The sequence below is a fragment of the Callorhinus ursinus genome, unplaced genomic scaffold, assembly GCF_003265705.2.
Source record: "Callorhinus ursinus isolate GAN/ISIS: 27379988/994484 unplaced genomic scaffold, GSC_fseal_2.0 scaffold11, whole genome shotgun sequence".
Lineage (NCBI taxonomy): Eukaryota > Metazoa > Chordata > Mammalia > Carnivora > Otariidae > Callorhinus > Callorhinus ursinus.
Window position 1 is genome coordinate 10,641,647 of NW_027397073.1, and position 22,571 is coordinate 10,664,217.

Below are 22,571 nucleotides of genomic sequence, written 5' to 3' on the forward strand. Positions count from 1 at the left end.
TAACATGATAAAGATACATAAGGAATTCAAAAAGACTAAGCAAAATTGCTACTTAATGATGGTTGAATTACTTAAATGAGGTTTGGTGATGATAAGAGACAAAGGAAACAGTTACTATGAATATGGGTGGCAGATTACAGTGAATGTCAGTGAAGGAGTCAGGCAACAGTAAATGCCAGAGATCATCAATTACCAAATTCAAGAAATCCATACACTCAAGACTCTTGATAACTCCAAGAATCCTAATAGCTTAAGACCAGCTTGTCATTACAGATTTTTAAATGTGATGCATCTGCTCATGCTGATTATGCTTACTACAATTTTTTATTACCTAAAATTTCAACTAAATCATTGTTATCTAGTATTCATGACTATTCATATTCTTCTTCCTCTGATCAATGATAAGAATCAAATTAAATATATCAGGAGTAAGTTCTTCATTATTTTATGCTAACAGTTTGTGAAAAATGTTGAGATTTTGTATAGATTGGAAATATATTATCACAATTCCTATTTAAATGAAACATATATAGTTGCCTACTATCTCAGTTCTTTGAGAGTAGGGTGGTCAGACAGTTCATCAACACCTTGGAAACCAAGAAAACAGAAAAAAAAAAAGTTTCTCTCATTCTCTGACCTTAATTTTAATACTTTTATTTCAAGCCTAAAGTGTCTCCTTGATGCCAAAACTCTTGTAAATTCTTCATTGAATCAGTATCATCTCCATCAGCACCCTGGACCAAATACCACTTCGAAAATGCTGTGATGGTGGTGAACACAATTTGGTCCCAAAAGTTGCAATAATCATGAATTATGAGACAAAAAACTCACTTCGGTATTATCTCAATAAATCAATAAATGATTTTTAAATCAATACATTCCTAAAGCTCTATTATCAAAGAACACAGTTTTGAGATTTTTCTTCTTGTGTTATAAATTCCTTCAATGTTGAATGACATCCTTTCTCACTTAGGCTTTATAATATGAATGCTATATAGCAGGCTGTGAGCTCTATAACATTATTTAAAGGGCCTTACAGCTTTTGGAGTCATATACTAACAAAGTCTGACCTCCATCTTCACAATTTCTACTCAAGAACAGGGTGAGCCTATCTTTGGGCACTGAAGATGCCAGTACCTTTTTTCATCTTCTGAGATGATCAGTAAAGATGTCATTTATTTCCAAAGACTCCTGTCTTAACAAATTAGAATATCTGCTTTGCAGTGAAGCCAACTTATGCTACTAGGAAAGCATAGTGTAGCTTAACCTTTTACATAAGCTGCTAAACCATCTCAAAGTTGCTTTGAAATTCAGTCTTCCAATTCTTTCCTTGTTCTATCCTTTTTTTCCACCCCTCAGCTTTTCAGTCTTCCCAGCATCTTCTGCTGTATCAACAAGATGTTCAATGGTAGCCACATTGCCTATGGCTTTTCAATCTTCTGTAACAAGGTTTATCTGGTACTTAAAAAATATTACAAAGTGTTCAAGTATCCTAGTGAGAACATTCAGAACCAACAAAACTCTCACGAAAACTTGTGCATGGCTAAACTTTTTCGTAGGTACACAGCTCTTTCAATAAATTCCTTTTTTTTTTATTACAGTTGACACATGATATTACATTAGTTTCATCTCAATAAGTTTCTTTACCAAATTTTCTTCTATTTAATTAGTTTTTCTAGGTCACCTTATTCTCAGGAGTTTACACTTCATATGAATTTGTTTGTTTGTTTGTTTGTGGAGCCCAACATGGGGCTTAAATAAACTCATGACCCTGAGATCAAGACCTGAGCTTAGGTCGAGTCAGATACTTAACTGACTGAGCCACTCAGGCACCCTGACTTTTTAAATTTTTATTTAAAAATGAGGTGCTTCTGAAATGCTAATGCACAAATACAAGTAAAAGACACAATTCCATCAAAAGTACACCTGAGATATGACTGTAGCTCACCTTAGAACCTCTTTCTTGGATTTACACAATTTAAATGATTGCCCTTGCATGAGCTTGCAGATTTGTTGTAGCAGAGATTGAGTTTTGGATGAATATCACAAGTTGTTATTGGCAACTGAAAGAGGACAGTGAGGGGTTCCTATGTCTTTTATTTCAGGGGTTTTAAAGTGAATTCTAAAACAAAGATGAAAGGCATTTTAGATGAAGTCAATTTGGTCCTCCCCAAATTGAAGCAATTATCTGTAACCTATATCCATATCACAAAACCAAAACAAAAACAAGCAAATGCTCAATTAGAAGCCAAATGGTCCATTTCAGTTCAGCCACTGAGAAGCTTGTCAGCAACCAAATGGGGGTAACCTGGTGACCTGGATGATTTCTTCCAATCCCGAGAGTTTTTAATGCAGTAAATTTTGATCTTTGATAATCCATGTAATCTGATAACTTTAAACTGTGAGATCAGATTAGTCTTCAAAATCTCTGACATTTTCCCATTTTCTTTTTCCTTTTTTTTTTTTTGTAGCCAAGACAGCATATAAAAACACTTTCTCATAGACGAACCATGAGAGATGATGGACTCTGAAAAACAAACTGAGGGTTCTAGAGGGGAGGGGGGAGGGGGATGGGTTATCCTGGTGATGGGTATTGAGGAGGGCACGTTCTGCATGGAGCACTGGGTGTTATGAACAAACAATGAATCATGGAACACTGCACCAAAAACTAATGATGTAATATATGGTGATTAACATAACAATAAAAAAAACACTTTCTCATATACTAACCCTAATGCTTTAATTGGGAGATTAGTATTGGAATGATTTAGGTTTGTTTATCAAAAATTTTGCCTACATTTGTCACTCACATTCTTACAAATTGGATATATATTACTTAAAATATTTTATTTATGATATCTACTCACTTTGCCATGATTATATTTGCCTTATTTAATTTGAAATATACTTATATCTTCCTTTCTGAATAGACTTTGAACTTGTAAGGAAGATGAATTATATAAATTCTCTTTTCTATCTTTCATAATACATATCTCATTAGTAAATAGGGAGTCAAACTCTACAATCCTTGTTTTTTACATTTCAAAAAAATGTGTTTTTTCCCCCAACTATATGATCTCCAAAAATAGAAAATTCAATGATTCTGTCAATTTTTTAATCAACTAATTATTTTTTATGATTTTAAAAAGCTTTATAAGATGGAGGTTTTACATCATACAATATAGAAAATAAAAAAAACAAATTTATACTAAGGCTGAACATTTGTCTTATTTCTCAATGACAAAAAACACTGCCATTTTATGTTTATTTTACATTTGTTAGAGATGTTCTACATAAATCTGTTAAGGTGACTCACTCTTAGTAGTTAAAATATGTTATGCCATTCTGTCTTCTAACCAGAGAAGGGATAGTTATTTAAAGGTATTAGGTATTATTTAAATGCTATTAGTATTTCATAAACAACATGGCATAAGGCTGATCGTTTAATAACTGATGACAAAGAATATCACCGAAAAATCTTCACAATTCTGTTCAGATTATTTCTATCCAAACCAATTCTCTGTAGGAAATAATGCCAAACAATAACACTATTAAATAGGATGGGATTCCTTTCAACCAAGCCTATTCAGGAATGATACTTTAGTTTTTTTGCAATTGAATATAGCAGACATTGATTGAATTTTTCTCAGTGCCTGCAGTGCAACAGCTCAGCAATAATTTGCTAAAGGTCTGCTGTGGCTCTTAAGAAGGCATTTTATTTAACAACAAATGTGTAAACTTGATATTATTCTATGCATTTCCTGTGGCTTTAAACTATGCCAATAGAGAGAACTGGAAGAGAAGGAAATGATTTTTTTTAAGCTGTATGATGTTTTCAATTGATTTAGATCTTGCAAGTTAAATATTATGACTGTGATTTAACCATTAATGTTTTTCCCCCCTTAAACTATCCAAATAATTGGACTTACTCTATTACACTTCACTCGTTATTATGTATTATGCCATTCTGCATGATTTAAGGGAAGTGTATGAACTGAATTGTGTCTCTCCCAAAATTCATATTTTGAAGCACTACTCCTCAGTATCTCAGAATGTGAGCTTATGTAGTGATAAGGTCTTTAAAGAGGTAATTAAATTAAAATGAAGTCATTAGAGTAGGAGTTAAACCAATGTAACTAGTGTCTATAAGAAGAGCAAATTTGGAGACAGACACATACAGAGGAGTTGTGAAGACAGAGAGAGAAGATGACTATCTATAAGCCAAGGAGAGAGGCCTTGAACAGATCCTTCCCTCACCACCCTCAGAAGAAACCAGCCCCAGTGACACTTTGATCTTGGGCTTCTAGCCTCCAGGGTTAAGAGAAAATCAATTTCTCTTCTTTTAAACCCCTCAGTTTTTGTTTGTTTGTTTGTTTTTGCACTTTGTTATAATAGCCCTAGCAAACTAATACAGAAAATAAAGCAATATTTATATACAGATGGTCTCTAAACTTATGATGGTTTGACTTAGATTTTTTGGCTTTACAGTGGTGTAAAAGTAGTACTCATTCAGTTGAAACCATACTTCAAATTTGGAATTTTGATCTTTTCCTGGGCTAGCAAAATGAGGTACAATGCTCTCTCATGATGCTGGGCCATAGTGGCGAGCTGCAGGTCTGGTCAACCATGCAATCATGAGAGTAAACAACTGATTCACTGAAACCCTCTGCACCCATACAACCATTCTGTTTTTCACTTTTAATATGGCATTCAACAAATTATGTGAAATAGTCAAGGCTTTATTATAAGTGGGCTTTGTGTGAGATGATTTTACCTAACTCTAAGCTAATGTAAGTGTTCTGAGCATGTTTAAAGTAGGTTGGGCTAAGCTCTGTTTGGTAAGTTAAATGTATTAAGTATATTTTCAACTAATGATGGGTTTATATCCCCATTGTAAGTAAAAGAAGTTCTGTAATTAAAAAGGTTCTAAAAAATATCCAACAATGGGTGAATGACAGAAATCCAAGTAGGACAACTTATCCCTCAAATTCAACTGAATATAAAGCCTTGCAAGAAGGATTTCTGTGGTCAAAGTTGAATATCATTCATAGGCAGAGACTATGAGCAAATGATCAAAGAGAACACAGAAGGAAAGACATGACTAAAATAGGAGAATAAAAATAAAGATGGGGATGTAAGTGGTTACATTTTATTATGAAAGAGGACACCATGAAATTGAACTTAAAATGAGTAGAAGTTTTATACGTTCAAATGGGAATATGATCATACGTGGGTATACACACAGTACGAGGAAGGTATAGGCATGAAAATGCAAAACCAGGTGGGGATTAATGAGCTGGAAAGTTTAGAGAAGAGTTAAGGTTGGGGGAAGTTGGAAGGCAGGAATGATTTAAAAGGGGAGATTTGAAAAGTGCCAAATCACTTATACTTATATTTGAAAGCAACAGGAGACCTTCATATGTTGACCTTCTTAGACCTAGTTTTAAGGAAAACAATATCCCTGGCACTTTAGACAGAGTTGTGGTGAAGCGAGGACAGATTGGAAATAAGTCCCAGGATTCCTGTCATTGGGAATACCGAATGTATGAAAACATGCCATTTGGGGAATTTTTCATTTCATTAATGTTCACTTATTTGCCTTTTTCTTAAATTTGTTGAATGTCAAATATAGGAACGCATCCTAATTTTGTCATGTGTTTAATAATATCTTGGGCTGTTCTAGAGAAGGGAGGGAGAGAGGGAAAAAACACATCATATCACCCCATGTCCTGTTCAGCCTTTTAAGGAGTTTGGATTCTTTAAATGGAAACTGATGAACATAAAGAGGCTGAGGAAGACATGGATTAGGTGGTCTGGATTAGAGTAGTGGTTTTTAGTGTACATGAGACTCTCCTGGATGGTATGCTAAGAAGAAGAAAAAAAGGGAAAAGGAAAGAAAAAGCAGATTTCTGGGCCCTACTTCCCGAGTTTCTTGTTCCGTTGGTATAAAGATGGTAATGCAGATGCTGCTAGTTGTAGAGAACACTGGGAATATCAGCTTAGCAAAAGGGAACTAGTAACAGAAAGCACAGTGGGTGGCCAGGAGCACTTTCTAAGGGATCAAATTGTGTTGTTTGTATAATGGAGGATACTATGGGGTATACTGGAGTCTCCACTCACTATTGATTTAGGGATGACATCATTTTCTTCTTGCTTTTCTTATTAATCACTCTATATCCTTTATCTTTCTTTCTTTCTATTCTTCTCTTTCTTTTCCCCTCCCTATTTCCCTTATTCTCCATATTTTCCAGATTTGTGACAATCAAAAGGAAGTTTCTCAAAAAATAGTGTCCATAAAATAAGAAATTTTATAAAAACCCGCTCTTCTTACCCTACTTCAGAAAAGAAATGCACTAGGTGTGTTATTCATATCTCCTGTGAAATTATTATTGATATTACTGGATAAAATCCAATAAACTTCTTTTTTGATGATTACCTTCATTAGCTTAAAAGATGCATACATCTAGATGTGTTTTTAAGAAATTGGTATGTAATTAAAAACAATATTTCAATCAAGGAAAATTATGCCATCATATATTGGAATAACAATGCAGATTCTATAAGATATTTAACAGCAATTATTATGTATTGCTGTGGATACCTAGAAGTTCACTATTTTTATGAACACATCAGAATATTAGCAGATAGGTACCATGGTCTAGTAATATGAATGATATCTGTTTCATGTGATTGTTAATAAAGCATTGCAATATCCAGTGGTAGTTTAAATTACTTTTAATAGCTCTTTACCTCTGGTAAACTTCTGTACTAAATCCCAGAAAAATAAAATAACATTATAGAAGTTGTCTGTGTTATTCATTTTAAAAAGTACTCTCATATTCTATAATTTTGCTCTATAACTCAAGATGACCTCTCTTCCAAAAGGTACTGTTTGAAGTATAGAAAGCATATAGTGTTCTTAGAATACTCTCTCACTCCTTGCTTGTTATATATTACTGTTTGACCAAAAGATAATAGCATTTCTCAGAAACAGTGAGCCTCTTGCAATTCAATTAAGTTCAATTAGTTATAACATAGTCCCATATGTTCTTTTAACAGGCAACCAGAAATAGAATCCATAGAAAACTCTATAATTCATGTCTCATCTGAAAGGAAATTTAAGGCAGTAAAAGACTATGGTCACATGTATTAAGCACAATTCTCAGGCTATGCCTGTCTATGATATTTATACCTAAATGTGCTAAAATTTTTCTTGGTTTGAATTGCCTGCATTGCATGATACCAAACGGTGAGAAAGCGTACTTTATTTTCTTTGTGTGTATATCATTATCGGTTGAAGTAGTAAGTCTAGGGGCATGAATAGTTGACAGGAATAGCCAGCTTTCAGTTATTATTTCTAAAATCCAACAAAGAGACTTAATTGGCAGTTGCAAAAAGATATCTGATTAAATTGGGAATACCTATGGTGAACTATTGGCAAACTGTATAAATCCATGTTTAAGCGTTTTTCACAAAGAATTTCTATATTTTTTCATTGTTGATTTGGGGTTATTCAAAATCATCATATAAAATAACAACTGTAGTTTTGCTATTGATGGTAGATCAAATCAGTTCTATCTGATCTACTAAAAACTATCTTCATCTAGTATGGAAAATATTCATGCAGAGATTTAACAGGAATTTGTAATTGCTATAAACCATTAGTAAAATGTAATTGTGAACAAAAAAAAAATCTAACACTGAGGAGTCTTTCGAGAGATTCAACTCTAAGTCACTGCCAAATTAAACTTGGGGGCTTTTAGATGCAGCTATTACCTTCTGGAAAACAAATGAAGGAGAAATAGTTAGATAAGTATGATCTCTGGTTAAATCAATATGAATTCATAGGGAAAACACTGAAATTGTACTGAGGCTTGCTTTTTTTTCATAGAATTTCAGTTGATAAACTATTTTCTGTGAATTCTATTGTTCTTGCAATTAATGAACGATATAAAGAGAATAGCGAATATTTCTAATTTATAGCCTCGTATATCAAGTCTTCAGAGCACGTCTCTATGTAACCAAACTTCCTTCATCAGTAGCCTTTTAACAAGCTGTTCCATGGAGAAGGGCATTTTTACATAAATCTATTTGTGCTTGGATATAAATCAATCACATCATTATCACCCATAAAGAGAGAGGTTAAGACATTGTTTCAAGCATCTTGCAACAGTGATGATATAGGAACAAAATGTCAGAATATGAGGGAAATTTCTCAAATTCAGTAGGATATTTGTACTCCATGGTAGATAGAATAATGACCCTACGAGGATGTCCACATCTATAATCCCAGATCCTATAATTATGTTAACTTAAGTAGTATATTTGTTTCATACAGCTGCCATAAACAATTACCACTAAACAGGGGGCTTTGGACAACAGAAATTTATTCTCTCATTGTTATGGAGTCCAGGAGTGTGAAACCAAGGTGCTGGAAAGGTTGATTCCTTCTGGAGACCCTGAGAAAGTGAGAAAGAACCCACCCCTCACCTTCTACTCTGTCTCCATGTTTAAAGTTTTTCTGTCACTTCTATGGACCTAATCTTCGTTGGACTTAAGGCCCATCCTAATCTGCAGTGATCTCATTTTGTAACTTTAGTTACAGTGATGAAGATTTTTATTTTAAATAAAGCCAATTCTGAAGTTCCACGTGAGCATGTCTTTTGAAGGCTACTATATAACCCAGTAAACATGGCAAAAGAGACTTTGCAGATGTGATTAAGTCAAATCACTCGAGAAGGGAAGATTGTTCTGTATTATCTGGATGGGCCCAGTGTAATTACAAAGATCCTTATAAGGGAAAGGGTGAGGCAGGAGAATCAATGTCAGAATTGAGATACAGCAATGCAAGCAAAACTGAGAGAGAAAGAGACAGAGAGACAGAGATAGATTTGAAGACGCTGTGCTGCTGGCTTTGAAGACAGAGTGATGGGCTGGGAGTCAAGGAATGCAGACAGCCTATAAAAGCTGGAGAAGAGAGGACACAGAGTCTCTCCTAGAGCTTGCAGGAGGAACACAGTCCTACTGACACTTTAAATTTAGAACTCTGAGCTGTAGAACTCTGACATAATGAATTTGTATGGGTGTAAGCCTCTAAATTTGTGGTAATTTGTTACAGCAGTGTAGGAAACAAATACATATTCTTTCTCAAGTTCACATAATGAAGTATCTACACTCTACCCTCCTATAGTGGGGATCCTTATAAATTGTTAAAATTCAGATTACTAAGCTATAATGATATGTACAAATAATTACAAATTAGTTACCTACTGAGTTTCCAAGTCATCTTTATAAGAATTCGTTATTAATAATTTTTTTCTAAATGTATCTTTGTTGTTGACACAAAACCAGAATAGAATTATGAAAAAGTTAAACGCTAAGTATAGATTTCATGTGAAAAAATAAACCTATTTTTATTTTATAGACACACCTGACAAGTTCTTATTGTCTGTGGATAGCAATAATATGTTTCATCAAATTATGGAACCAACTTAATACTAATTGTTCTATTTATCTCCACGTTGCTTTCTAATGTAATAGAGTTTTACATTTAGAAAAAAATCCATTATACTTTCACATCTGACAGGTTTTTCCCCACAAAAATTTCAATTTATTTGAACACTAACATTGCAGCTAACAACAATTTTGGAAAGTTTAATGTTAATGCAAAAAAAGAAAATACCCTTGCAAAATTTACCACAATTGTTTACTTTCTGAAAATGAGCACTAAACCATTTGCATAACATCTGCACTGCTTGGAGGGTTGAAACACTAAAGCAATTAGCTCTGTATTCTATAATGCATGTTGCAACTCAAGTAACGTTGAAGTTGAGCTAACTTAATACTTTGTTAGAAAAGAAGAGTCACTTTATTTGCCCTTTACTATTAGTGCTTCTTTAAACTACCCGATAATGGTTAATGTGTTAAGAATCTTGTTTTCAAGACAGTTCCAGGAAACACCATTTTAAGAAAAAAATCTCTCAGGGACATTCATTTAGTCTTTCTAATATGTGTTTGTTTACAACTCCTTTACGTTCTTGAGGAGTACAGATTTTACACAGCAGTTCTAGTATAGTAAATAAAGCTGTGAGTCTACGATAAGAAATTATAAGAAATAATTTGTATTAGTGATATGACAAAATAACCATGTTATTCTAGATTAAATGTTTGAAGTTCTATATAAATATCAGTATCTACAATTTTATTTTATGTTGTTTTTTAATATTTTATTTATTTATTTGACAGAGAGAGAGAGAGATAGTGAGAGCAGGAACACAAGCAGGGGAAGTGGGAGAGGGAGAAGCAGGCTTCCCACTAAGCAGGGAGCCCGATGAGGGGCTCGATCCCAGGATCCTGGGACCATGACCTGAGCTGAAAGCAGACGCTTAACGACTGAGCCACCCAGGCATCCCCTACAATTTTATTTTAAAGAATATATGTTATAACTAGGCAATCATGTTTTATTTTGTTTTTGAATAGTCATCAGATTTGACAGTAAAGTGTTTTCTGATTTGGAAATACACTTAAATTGACAATTTAAAATTTATGATTAAGCCACATCAAATTCTGTATTAAAATCACCATGATTAGATGTACTATACCTTAAGTCTAGGTACATCATTACTATGTAGCTATATATATTCTACAGGTGAACTTTAGTAATGCAAATAAAATATAAATGAGTATTAACAATTCTGCTATATTAGAAAGGCAGGAGTCATTTCACAGTTCAGCAGGGCAACATTCAAACAATTCTGTAAAAAACCTAAGAATGCTAATGAAATATTAAGCAGATATAATAAAGTATATTGTTACGTGTGGCCATGCTTACCAGAAAGAAAGGGAAGGTACAGGTACCAGACCTGAAAAGGTAACTGATAGCAAAAATGGTGGGCTCTCAAGTTGATGAGGGCAGGATAGGTTATCGTGATCTGGGGGGAGAAGGGTCAGGTGATACAGAAGTGATTACTGGGGTTCAAAACTCAAAGCAGCAAAAAGAAAAGGGGCAAGGATTCTAGGTTGTAAGATGGGGAGTTATAACCAAAACCTCTGCAAAACCTGGGACCCAGAAATAAGACTACATGCCTTCAAAGAAAAGACTAGCACATCCATCTACGAGGGGCAAAGTAAGAAAGCTTGACTAAGCCGTGTGTCCATGTTCAAAATAGTAAAATATGGCAACATTCTCTTGAGACACTGAAAACCACAGCCCCATCTCTATCAGGTTTGAAGTTAGAATTTCCATTCCTACAGGGTGAAGGAAAGTTGTAACCTGGGATAGTTAAAGAGGAAGCCCAGCATCCACAGGTCTGGTCACGTTGTTTGGCTGATTATGAAGCGCCTCGTCTGCATGTGGGGACCTTTGCAGAGCATCCACACTGGACACATGATCTCCTGTATCTGAGTGCATTGACGTTCCTCTCTCCCAAGACTCCTTGTTACCAGTAATGTAATCTTGCTTCAAGTTCCTGAACATCCAGTCAAAATCTTAAGCCACTGTTCAGTTCATGCTCAGGTCATCGCTCTTTCCAGGCAAAGTGAGCAACTAGATGTGTTAATCAAAGCTGATCCTTAATGAAGTAGTTATTCTATTATTGTCATCCTGAAGATGTTACCCTTTATGAGACAGGGATTTCTCTAAAATCAGCCTTTTCATGTATTTTCCACTTCAGTAAATGGGTCACAGGGAAGTCCTCTGGAGATTCAAAGACTGATTATAGAAGCAGTGGCTATCAAGTATTGTGGCAGAAGGAGGCAAGTTGGGAGTTCTAGTACAAATTTACTTAGCTTCAGTACTTACTTATAATTTACACTATATAAACTATTTCTAAAGGACCAGGACGAGGAGTACTGCTCCACACACCCGCATTTGTATCTAAGTGGATCAAATGACAACCAATTGATGCTGAGCAGGTTTGCTTGCAAGGACACCTGGAGTTTCATAATATGGCATTTAATCATTTGGGGAACTTAATAGCAAAGCAAGCAATGTTTCTCAAAAGTAGAGTAGTTCTTAGGAGAATAGACATGGCTGTGCTCTAAAACTTTCTGTGTAGCCACTAGGGTTCAGATAAAATGCCTATTTGCATAAAATATCCTGTCCATTGACATGCACAACAATCAATTTTATTGGCTTGATTATAAGGGCCAAATGTTAGACCTACTCATACTCTAGTCTGAACCAGCCAGGAGCTTTTATTATTTTCTTGTTGTCTTCCAATTAAAACAGAACTTTCTGGGGTGCCTGGGTGGTTCGGTTGGTTGAGCATCCGACTTGTGGTTTTGGCTCAGGTCATGATCTCAGGGTCGTGGGATTGAGCCCCACATTGGGTTCTGCACCCAGTGCAAAGTCTGCTTGAGATTCTTTCCCCCTCCCACTCCTTCACCCTCTGCTCCTCCCCCTGCTCATGATCTCTCTCTCTCTCAAATAAATAAAATCTTTTAAAAAATACAGCTTTTTGTACCACTTATAAGTATAATGTCTAATATCCTTAATTTTAGAGTATGTTTCTTCCCAAATGCAAAGAGCTCTAACAAGATATGTGTGCCTTTTAAAGAGGTAGTGTCACTTGTTGTGATGAACACTGGGTATTATATGTAAGTGATGAATCACTAAATTCTACTCCTGAAAGTAATATTACACTGTACGTTAATTAACTAGAATTTAAATAAAAACTTGAAACTAAATCAATAAATCAATAAATAAATGGGTAGTGTCATTTGGTACACTATCTTTCTTTAAGATGTAAACATAATATCCAGATACATTCCTCTTCTCTTCTCTGCACAGAAAGCCTATCAAGGCCCAATATTTTCATGGGATTCGTTTCTATTCTCTAAGCCCTGATGCTTTCTGTTCTCTAATTTCTATTAACATGCTATCATCAAAAGAATAATTTGGCTTGATGTTATTTTGACGATGAGGACAATTAAGTTCCTTTTGGACTAAATTGTAGACAGAGTCATAGGTTGATGCCAGTCTCAGCACAGTAAATGGAGGTGTATTGCTGTACCTGCCATGTATAAATCTCAAACAACTTCTAGTGTGTTTGATTACTAATAAAGAGGGAGGGAAACAAACATTCACCAGATCACTGACTATAACAGATGCCAAAGGCTGTTTATTTGTTTTAGTAAAAACAGACAACATCTGGAGCAATAACTTCAATTGGAGTCACCGGTTAATTAAGCTTAGAAAATGCAGTATTGTTCTCTGGTCTCCCACCATCTTTTGCACTTACAGAAATGGATAGTTAAATGGAAATGTGATAGAAAACGTGACTATCTTTGAATCATTATAATCCTTATAATCATAATAAGATCTCTGATGCCCCCTTGGATACACAATTTCTTTGCTGGGGAGGGCCTTTGGAGATCTCAGGAACTAAGGAACTAATGAGGTGAAATTGTGCTTCTACCGGGAATACTGTTAGTTGTATAATGTAAAAGCTCCATTTCATTCCTGGCATCAAATTGGCCTCAATTCTGACAAGTGAATCAAGGAATTCGTTTTGGTCCCAAATTAATGTTGTTTCAGACTCATAATTAATGTCAAATAGTCCCCCAATAATACACCCATTTCCATTCTCACAGTTCATAGTTCCCCCAGTAAATGGTTGCTAGACCACTGAGAAATGTGAGAAGGAAGATTCAGGGCACGTATGATCTTTGAGATGTCTGGGCTTTACTGATCCTCCCTGCAAGTAGGAGAACTGCCATGACACACAGGCACAGGCATCTCTGAACATCTTATGGTGCTGACCAGCAGAGAAGAAGACCTGTTCCCTGCAAGAAGCTTACTTTCAAGAAAGAATGAAAGAAAAGGACTGAGCAACGCACGATGATAGAAATCAATGAAATATTAAATAAGTTATAATATAGAGCCTTAATAAAATGCAAGTAAAAGATGATATAAAAGAATATATGTATCAGGAAATATTTTTAAATTTATGAGAATGTTATGTAACTACCTTAATTCTGTAGCTATAAAAAGTATGGGACAATAGACAATTTTCGAATGACAATATTACAGAATATATAAACTGACTCAGGAATGAATAAAAAACTAAATAGATTTATAACCATTGAAAAAATTGGATAAGTCAAATAAATCACTTAACTTCTATCAGTGAAATAAACAAATGATTTGGAACTTTAAAGAACATATATTCACCATCTTGTAAACATTGATCCAAAGATTATGAATACACACACACACACATACACAGAAATACACACATATCTGCAACCTATCTTATGAATCTTATATAACTTTTATACCAAAGATAGTAGGTACAAGAAAAATTATATTCATGGTCAATAAGAAACATAAGTATAAAAATTATAAATAGAATATTAACAAAATTAAGCCAGCATATTATGTTTATAAAATCTGATCATAGAGGATTCATCCCAGTTAAATCATATAAGAATTATTTGACATTAGGAAACATGTATTTGTGCCACATTAACAGAATAATATATTATCCCAGTTAATACAAAAATCATTTAATAAAACTGAATATATATTCATAATAAACACGTAGAAATATGAAATAGAAACTTCTTTACAGATCCAATATAACCCCTATCAAAATTCCAACGGCATTTTTTCACAGAAATAGAACAAATAATCCTAAAATTTATATGAACCACAGAAGACCCTGAAGGGCCAAAGCAATCTTGAGAAAGAAAAACAAAGCTGTAGGCATCATGCTCCCTGATTTCAAACTATATCACAAAGATATAGTAATCAAAACAATATGGTATTGGTATAAAAACAGACATAGATCAGTGGAACAGAATAGAGAGCCCAGAAATAACCCCACACTTCTATTTTTAATTAATGTATAACAAAGAAACCAAAACTATACAATGGGGAAAGAACAATCTCTTTAGTAAATAGTGTTGGGACAACTGGACAGCCTCATGGAAAATAAAACTGGACCAGTATCTTATACCATATACAAAAATTAATTCAAAACAGGTGAAAGACTTGAATGGAAGACCAGAAACCATAAAATTAGTAGAAGAAAAAATAGATGGTAAGGTGCTGGACATTAGTATTTTTGGTGATCTTTTGGATTTGACACCATAAGCAAAAGCAACAAAAGGAAAAATAAACAAATGGGACCACATCAAACTAAAAAGCTTCAGCACAGCAAAGGAAACCATTAACAGGATAAAAAAGAAACCTACTGAATGAGAGAAAATATTGGCAAAGCATATATCTAATAAGGCATAAGTATCCAAAATATATAAAGAACTCATATAGCTAAATATAAAACAGTAACAACAACAAGCAATCTGATTTTAAGATGGGCAGAGGATCTGACTAGACACTTTTCCAAAGAAGACAGACAGATGAACAACAGCACATTAAAAGATTCTCAACATCCTTGTCATCAGGGAAATGCAGATCAAAACCAAAATGAGATATCACCTTATATATGTCAGAATGTCTATTATCAAAAAGACAGGAAGTGACAAGTATTGGCAAAGATATGGAAAAAGGGGAAGCTTCGTGCACTGTTGGTGGGGAAATAAATTCATGCAGCCATTATGAAAACCAATATGGAGGCTCCCTCAAAAAATTAAAAAGAATGACCACATGATCTACCAATTCCACTTCTGGGAAAGAAGAAAACAACACTAACTCAAAAAAATATATGCATCCCTATATTCATTGCAGCATTATTTACAATACGCAAATATGGAAACAACCTAAAGGTTCATTCACAGATGAATGGACAAAGAAAATGTAGTATATATTTACAATGGAATATTATTCGGCCATTAAAAAGAAGGAAATCTTGGGGCACCTGGGTGACTCAGTCGTTAGGTGTCTGCCTTCGGCTCGGGTCATGGTCCCAGGGTCCTGGGATCGAGCCCCACATCGAGCTCCCTGTGCTTCTCCCTCTCCCACTCGCCCCTGCTTGTGTTCCCTCTCTCGCTGTGTCTCTCTTTGTCAAATAAATAAATAAAATCTTAAAAAAAAGAAAAAGAAGGAAATCTCACCATATGTGACATGGATGGACTTTGTGCACATTATGCTAAATGAAGTAAGTCAGCTAAGAAAGACAAATATTGTATGATATCACAAAAACAAAAAACAAGCTCATAGAAACAGAAAATAGATTGGTGGTTGCCAGAGGTAGGGGGTGGAAGAAAAGAGTGAAGGGTTCAAAATGTACAAACTTCTAGTTATAAAATAAGTAAATCATACAATGTGCTATTGTATGTCAGTTACACCTCAAGAAAAGGAGTCTTCTTTAATCCGACCAAAAATCTATAAATAAAAACTCTGATTAAAAAAAATCTACAGTAAGCTTCACAATTCATACTGAAATAGTAGAAGTACAGCAGGCAATGAGCCCAGCTTCTGCTTCACATCAAAACTCACGCTTGCCCTAATATGTAAACATTTGCCAGAGCAATAATCCTCACATTGTACAATCCTAGTTTAGGGTTTGAAGGAGTTTAGAAAGTGTGTACTTCTGCCACTTTATTTTACTGTGAGGAGACAGGTCTGAGTGGACTTAAGTGATTTGTCTAAATTTACTCAACTAGTGATGAGAGGAACATTGACTTAAAGCCAGTGTTCTGTGAAAACAAAACAAAACAAACAAACAAAAAACTCAGTTGAATGCATGCTGGTTCATGTCCTCTCTCATTAAAATGAAACAAAATACACATACATAACAATTGTAACTAATCCTGTTTATCAATTGTGTGTTACTCATTTTACAATTGATATTAAGTCCAGAATTAGATTTTGTCACTTTTATCTCAAAACAATAAAAGAGTTAGTTGAAATGTACAAAACGTAAGTCTCTTTACACTGATAAGATAGTTTCAAACTATGCTAGTAAATGTGTTTTGTTATATGGGGATGATGTAAAAAATGGAAAACCACTCTAATTTCTATATTAAATTTGAGTGGTCTAAAAGGTTATTATACAAATTATACATACAGCCAGGGAACATAAAGTGTGAGTTTGTTAGGAACCAGAAACTCAAAATATTTGGTCAGAATCCAGTCAGAGCTTTAAGTCTTTGACAGAACTCAACATATTGCTTAATGCAGCTTCTAGAATAAAGAAAAATACGTTTGAAGCACATTTTTTAATAAGCCTCAAGTTACCTCTGAATGAAGGCTGTTGTTACGCAATTTCCTCAGTTGATTCTGCCATGCCGGAATAGGAATGTAGGGTTGAGGGATCATACAGTTTGCTTAAAATGTTACAAACCTGAAAACTTAAGTGGAATATCCTGATTTGTAACACATTGAGTGTGTCAAATAAAATCTACCTTGGGGGGCTGCATATAATTTGTAACCTCTCCTTTAGACTGTGAGAATATTAAATTAGTACTTATAACTTAATGAACTTCTTATTTATATATTGTATCCTTTGCAAAAATCATATTGGAGGGCACCTGGGGGGCTCAGTCAGTGAAGCGTCTGCCTTCAGCTCAGGTCATGATCCCAGGGTCTTGGGATTAGTTCCACATTGGGCTCCCTGCTCAGCAGGGAGTCTGCTTCTCCTCTCCCTCTGCCCCTCCCCCCTGCTCATGCTCTCTTTCTCTCAAATAAATAAATAAATAAAATCTTTAAAAAAATCATATTGGAGTTTGTCCTTTCCCTTTATTTCATTTCTCTTCATTCATTAATTCATTCTTTATATTTCAAGAGATGCAACCTACAAATCATGGTTCTTATTAGTTCAAACTTCTCAAACTACTGAAATAGACTAAGAGATAAATGGAATGTATACTTGTAGATAGTACAGAAATGGTAGAGAAAGAAAAACTTAGTAACTGATGTAAAAGCAAAATCTCACTGGACACTTGTTCAGTGTCAAGGAAGACTTTATTCAAGATTATTGCAATAAGGGTCAAGACTAGATAGAGGAGAAATTATAATGGACGAGAGAGATTGAACTCAACTTGATAAGAAGGAAGAGTTTTAAATGCTGACATTAGCTAATGGAAAAGTATTAGAGGGACATTAGTGGGGAAGATGTTCAAGGTAATCAGGCCACCTGTGTTTGCTAAATGTCACTATGGAAGTTAGGCTCTCTCACAGAGCCTGGGGGGGGAGGGGCATCATCTTCTTAGATGATTACATTTCAAAGGGATAATTCCCAGGTTGTAGAAGATTTACTTCTCAAAGGGGCAGAGAAAGAATTTACAATCACATGTTTTCTAAAGTAAAAGTTTTAAGGAGGTCAGGGGCCTACAGTCAGGAAGAAACCTGTCTGAAGTTTAGTCAAGCTAAAGGAAACATTAGGCCATCTTGGTCACTGATAACCCGGACGGAAGTGTAAAGATTAAGAGGATCTTTGCCCAGTATATTAGGTGCTTTAAATTTCCAGGGACACTAATTTGAACAATAAAGTAGATACAGATGGATGGCCACACATTCTGGTTTAGTGAAAAGAAGCTTGACTCATTTCATCTATTAATACACTAGACTAGTTCTTGTTTGTGGGATCCTTGCTAGAGAAGATGGATCTTAAAACAGAAACTGGGGTGAGGGTGGGGATTACAACGCCAATAGAGGAAGAGAAAGAAAAAAAACATCGAGTTTAATTTTTACTTACACTGTTACTGAGCCTCACATGGCTTCTAATTAGAGAATTATTCAGATATATATATATGTGTGCATATATATATATTTATATTTATACATTTACTTGAGAGTTAATTGTTCAGTCTCCTTTTACCAGGTTGAAGATGTTTCCATAGGAAGTTTCAACTGACTCCACTGAAACCAAATTGGACTCCATCTCCCACAGGGCACAGTGTGAAATGAGACAAAGATCCATAGTTCTGTACGTGGTTTTTAACATTAAATGAGATACCTTGAAAAACTGACCCCCATTTTCTAGTTCTTGCAGTTATTAAACCCAAAAAGCCATAGCCTCAATAAAATGCTATAACTAAAATCTTACTCGAGTCGGTTTTCCAAGTTCATAAATTCCTCCCATGAGTGTTCGGGAATTTTTTAAAGAGTGTTAACTTTTTCACACCACTAGGGAATGGTGCACTGCACTTCACAAGTGATGTATTAAATGCTGCTGAATTAGGAGTGGTGCTGCACTTTTTAAAGTACCGTATTTGTTCCATTGAATAAATAGGGCACAGGGAGAATGGAGATGGAAAATTCAACATTGATTTCCTGATTTCAATGCCGAGGTTCTTTGAACAAGACAATCAGAAGAATACAGATGTTTTCAAAATTCAGATATACCTACTGTTGCACACTAAGTAATTTTAGTAATTACATTTACCTTGTATTAATACGCTGCCACAACTTTTTAAAATTTTTTTCAGGTTTTATTTGTATTCCGGTTATCAGATAGTATAATATCAGTTTCATTCGAATGCCACATTTTCTATTTTTTATTATTTGCTTATTTATTTATTTACTTATTAAGGCTTTATTTATTTGAAAGAGAGTGAGAGAGAGAGCAAGAAGTAAACTCCCCGCTGAGCAGGGAGCTGAACGTGGGGCTTAATCCCAGGACCCTGGGATCATGACTCAAGCCAAAGGCAGAAGCTTAACGACTGAGCCACAGAGGTACCCCGCCACACCTTTTTAATAGTGAACCTTTTTAAAAAATTTACAAGGTATTTGGATAAATTATTGTTTTAATGATTTTATTTTTTTTTCCTTTTAGCTACCATTATATGTGCAATAGAAATTTGATATAGTTCCATTTTATATAAAATAAAATTTTAAAGTCATAAGAAATATAAGAGATTTAGTGACTGACTTTTTAAAAGGACCGCAGTAGAACATCTTTTCTAGAAAGGTATTTCTCAGTGTATTTTCCACAGAGACCATTAGGACTAGACTCAAAACTTTAGTTCTTATTGTTTCTAACTAAACATTTTTAAAGATTTTATTTATTTATTTGAGGGGGGGAGGGAGCAGAGAGAGAATCCCAAGCAGACTCCATGCCCAGTGGGGAGCCCAAGGTGGGGCTGAATCCCATGACCCTGAGATCATGACCTGATCCAAAACCAAGAGTCAGATGCTTAACTGACTGAGCCACCCAGGCACCCCTCTAATTAATCATAAAGAATAATTTCTAAATTTGTAATATTACAAGATGAGCACATATGAGACCTTCATATTTCAGCGTGTTTGAATCTGGGGATGTCTTCAATATTATCAGGATCACTCTCCTCAGAAATAAACAAAATACTAATCTTAAAACCTAATATATTAATAATGTTATCCAAAATGATCTGTTATCAAAATTATATTGATATTTTTACTATAAAACTAATATTTCTTTTTAAAGAAGTTAAAGTTCATCAGTGTTTTTCACTAGGTTAGAATGATTTTTTTTTAAGATTTTATTTATTTCTTTGAGAAAGAGAGAGACAAAGACAGAGCATGAGCAGGAGGGAGGAGGCAGAGGAAGAAGGAGAAGCCGACCACCTGCTGAGTGGGGAGCCTGACGCGGGGCTCCATCCCAGGACCCTGGGATCATGACCTGAGCCAAAGGCAGACGCTTAACCAACTGAGCCACCCAGGCGTCCCTAGAATGATAGTTAATTTGAATTTATAGCTGCTCATATTGTTCAAATTATATACAACCAAACTGCTTTATAAGAAATTGTAAGGATAAAAAAATAGAGTAATAAATAGCACTGACAATATTAAAGAATATTAAAATAAAGATATACTTTTAAGTAGGCCTAAGTTACAATCACTTAAAATTCATACCAAAATATAATTTTTATATGTAATTTGATTAAATTTTAAAAATTGGTTTAAGAATTAAAGAAAAAAATAACATAAAGCTGAAGTTAATTTCAATGATGTATTTGTTAAATTTTTTACTGAAAACCTTTAAATATAATTTAATTCCAATGGGCTTATTAAGTATTGGATTCCAACACTTAGGTACTACTTTATTATAAATATTGTTCTTTGACCAAATATGTATTTACCACAAAATACACCAGGCTCAGTTCTATAATAGAGTCTCTTTTCAAAAAAAAAAAAAATACAATGAGATTTCTTAAGAGACTCAGCTTCTGAAAACACATTTTCAGTAGTCTTGCCAGTTTCACAGTTATAAACAGCTGGTGGTAGAGGGCATTGTTGATATAAAGAATAGTGTTTGGGTCATGTTTTCAATATTTGTTTTAGCTTGTTTTCTGACCAACAACCTTACTTCTATTTAGCCTGACCTAATTTATTTCAGATTATAAATCAATACAGGTTTACGTGTCTAATGCAGGAGGCTAGAATGGAGAAAAAACTGAAATTATCAAATAATTCCATAAATTTACATTTACTTACAAATGTGTAGCTATAACTCAAAGCAAAAGGCACTGACAGATATTATAGAGCAACACATTCTGTCGGTGGGTATTAAATAATAGAGTAAAAAGTTATTAGTCCTTTTAATTATGCAGTGATTTTTAAATTATAAGAACTGGAAGATTATAAGCAATTTGCAAATTTTAGATTACCTTTTGATCATTCCTTTATTTCAGGACACACAATTAACTCCCCTTTCATATCATTATCACCTTTAAATGATAAATATCATAATTTATTTTATGCAAGCAGTAAAACAAATATAATTACTTTTCTTTCTCATTATCCCTCTCTATTCTGTACATTGTTTGGTTACCAAGCTTGTTAGGGCATAGTTATTTAAAAAGACTTCACCTACTCCAAAAGAATAAGGGTAAGTAGTAAGAGAAAAAAATTATGTGTGCAAATGTACTTGGGGCACTTTCTGGTAGCAGAAAGGACTCATGTCTTCCAAGGGAAGCAGGAGAAATATGATTACTCAGCACATGGACATCAAGACACACAAAAATCCAGTGTTCTGTGGAGTAAAGTTTGCCACTTGAGGGATGGACTGCAATAAGGCTGCAGGGATTGAACAGCATGTGCCCATTTTCCATAAGAAATTTTAAAACTTCTTTAAGAATTTTTACATTAACCACCTTTAACTTCACAGTAAAATATGCTTGGAAAACATATCATTCATCTTTACATGTATTTATAGCTCAAATATGTATTTGGGATTTTCCATTAAGAATAATATACTATTCTTACTTTGCCTGAATTCACACAGGAGTAATTCTCTACAGAACTACACTTCATTTACTTTTTAACTGTGTAGCTCTGGATATGATTTGAATATAATGAAAATGCTATTAAATGCACTTTTGTTGAACAGCATAATAAACCTCACTTTAATAACCAAAATGTAATCCAGTCATTTGTCTTCTTGAAGAACATTGCACGCCTGGTACAAAAGGTAAAAAAACTCTGAGTGTGCCTTTTCCTCTATTCTTATGTCAAACCAAAGCCAAGAAAGAATTATAAGTTATGACACATGCATTGTTTGTTAAAGCCAAGCCCACAGCACTATATTTATGCCCCAGATGAGGAAATCCTCAATGGATAGAAGCTTAAGAATGCCTTTATTTTACAACTCTACTGGTAAGAATAGTATAAAGGGTATGTAAAAAATGGTGGAAATTCTAAGACATCTTGGGGAATTATAAAGAAAAGTACATAAAATTATAGT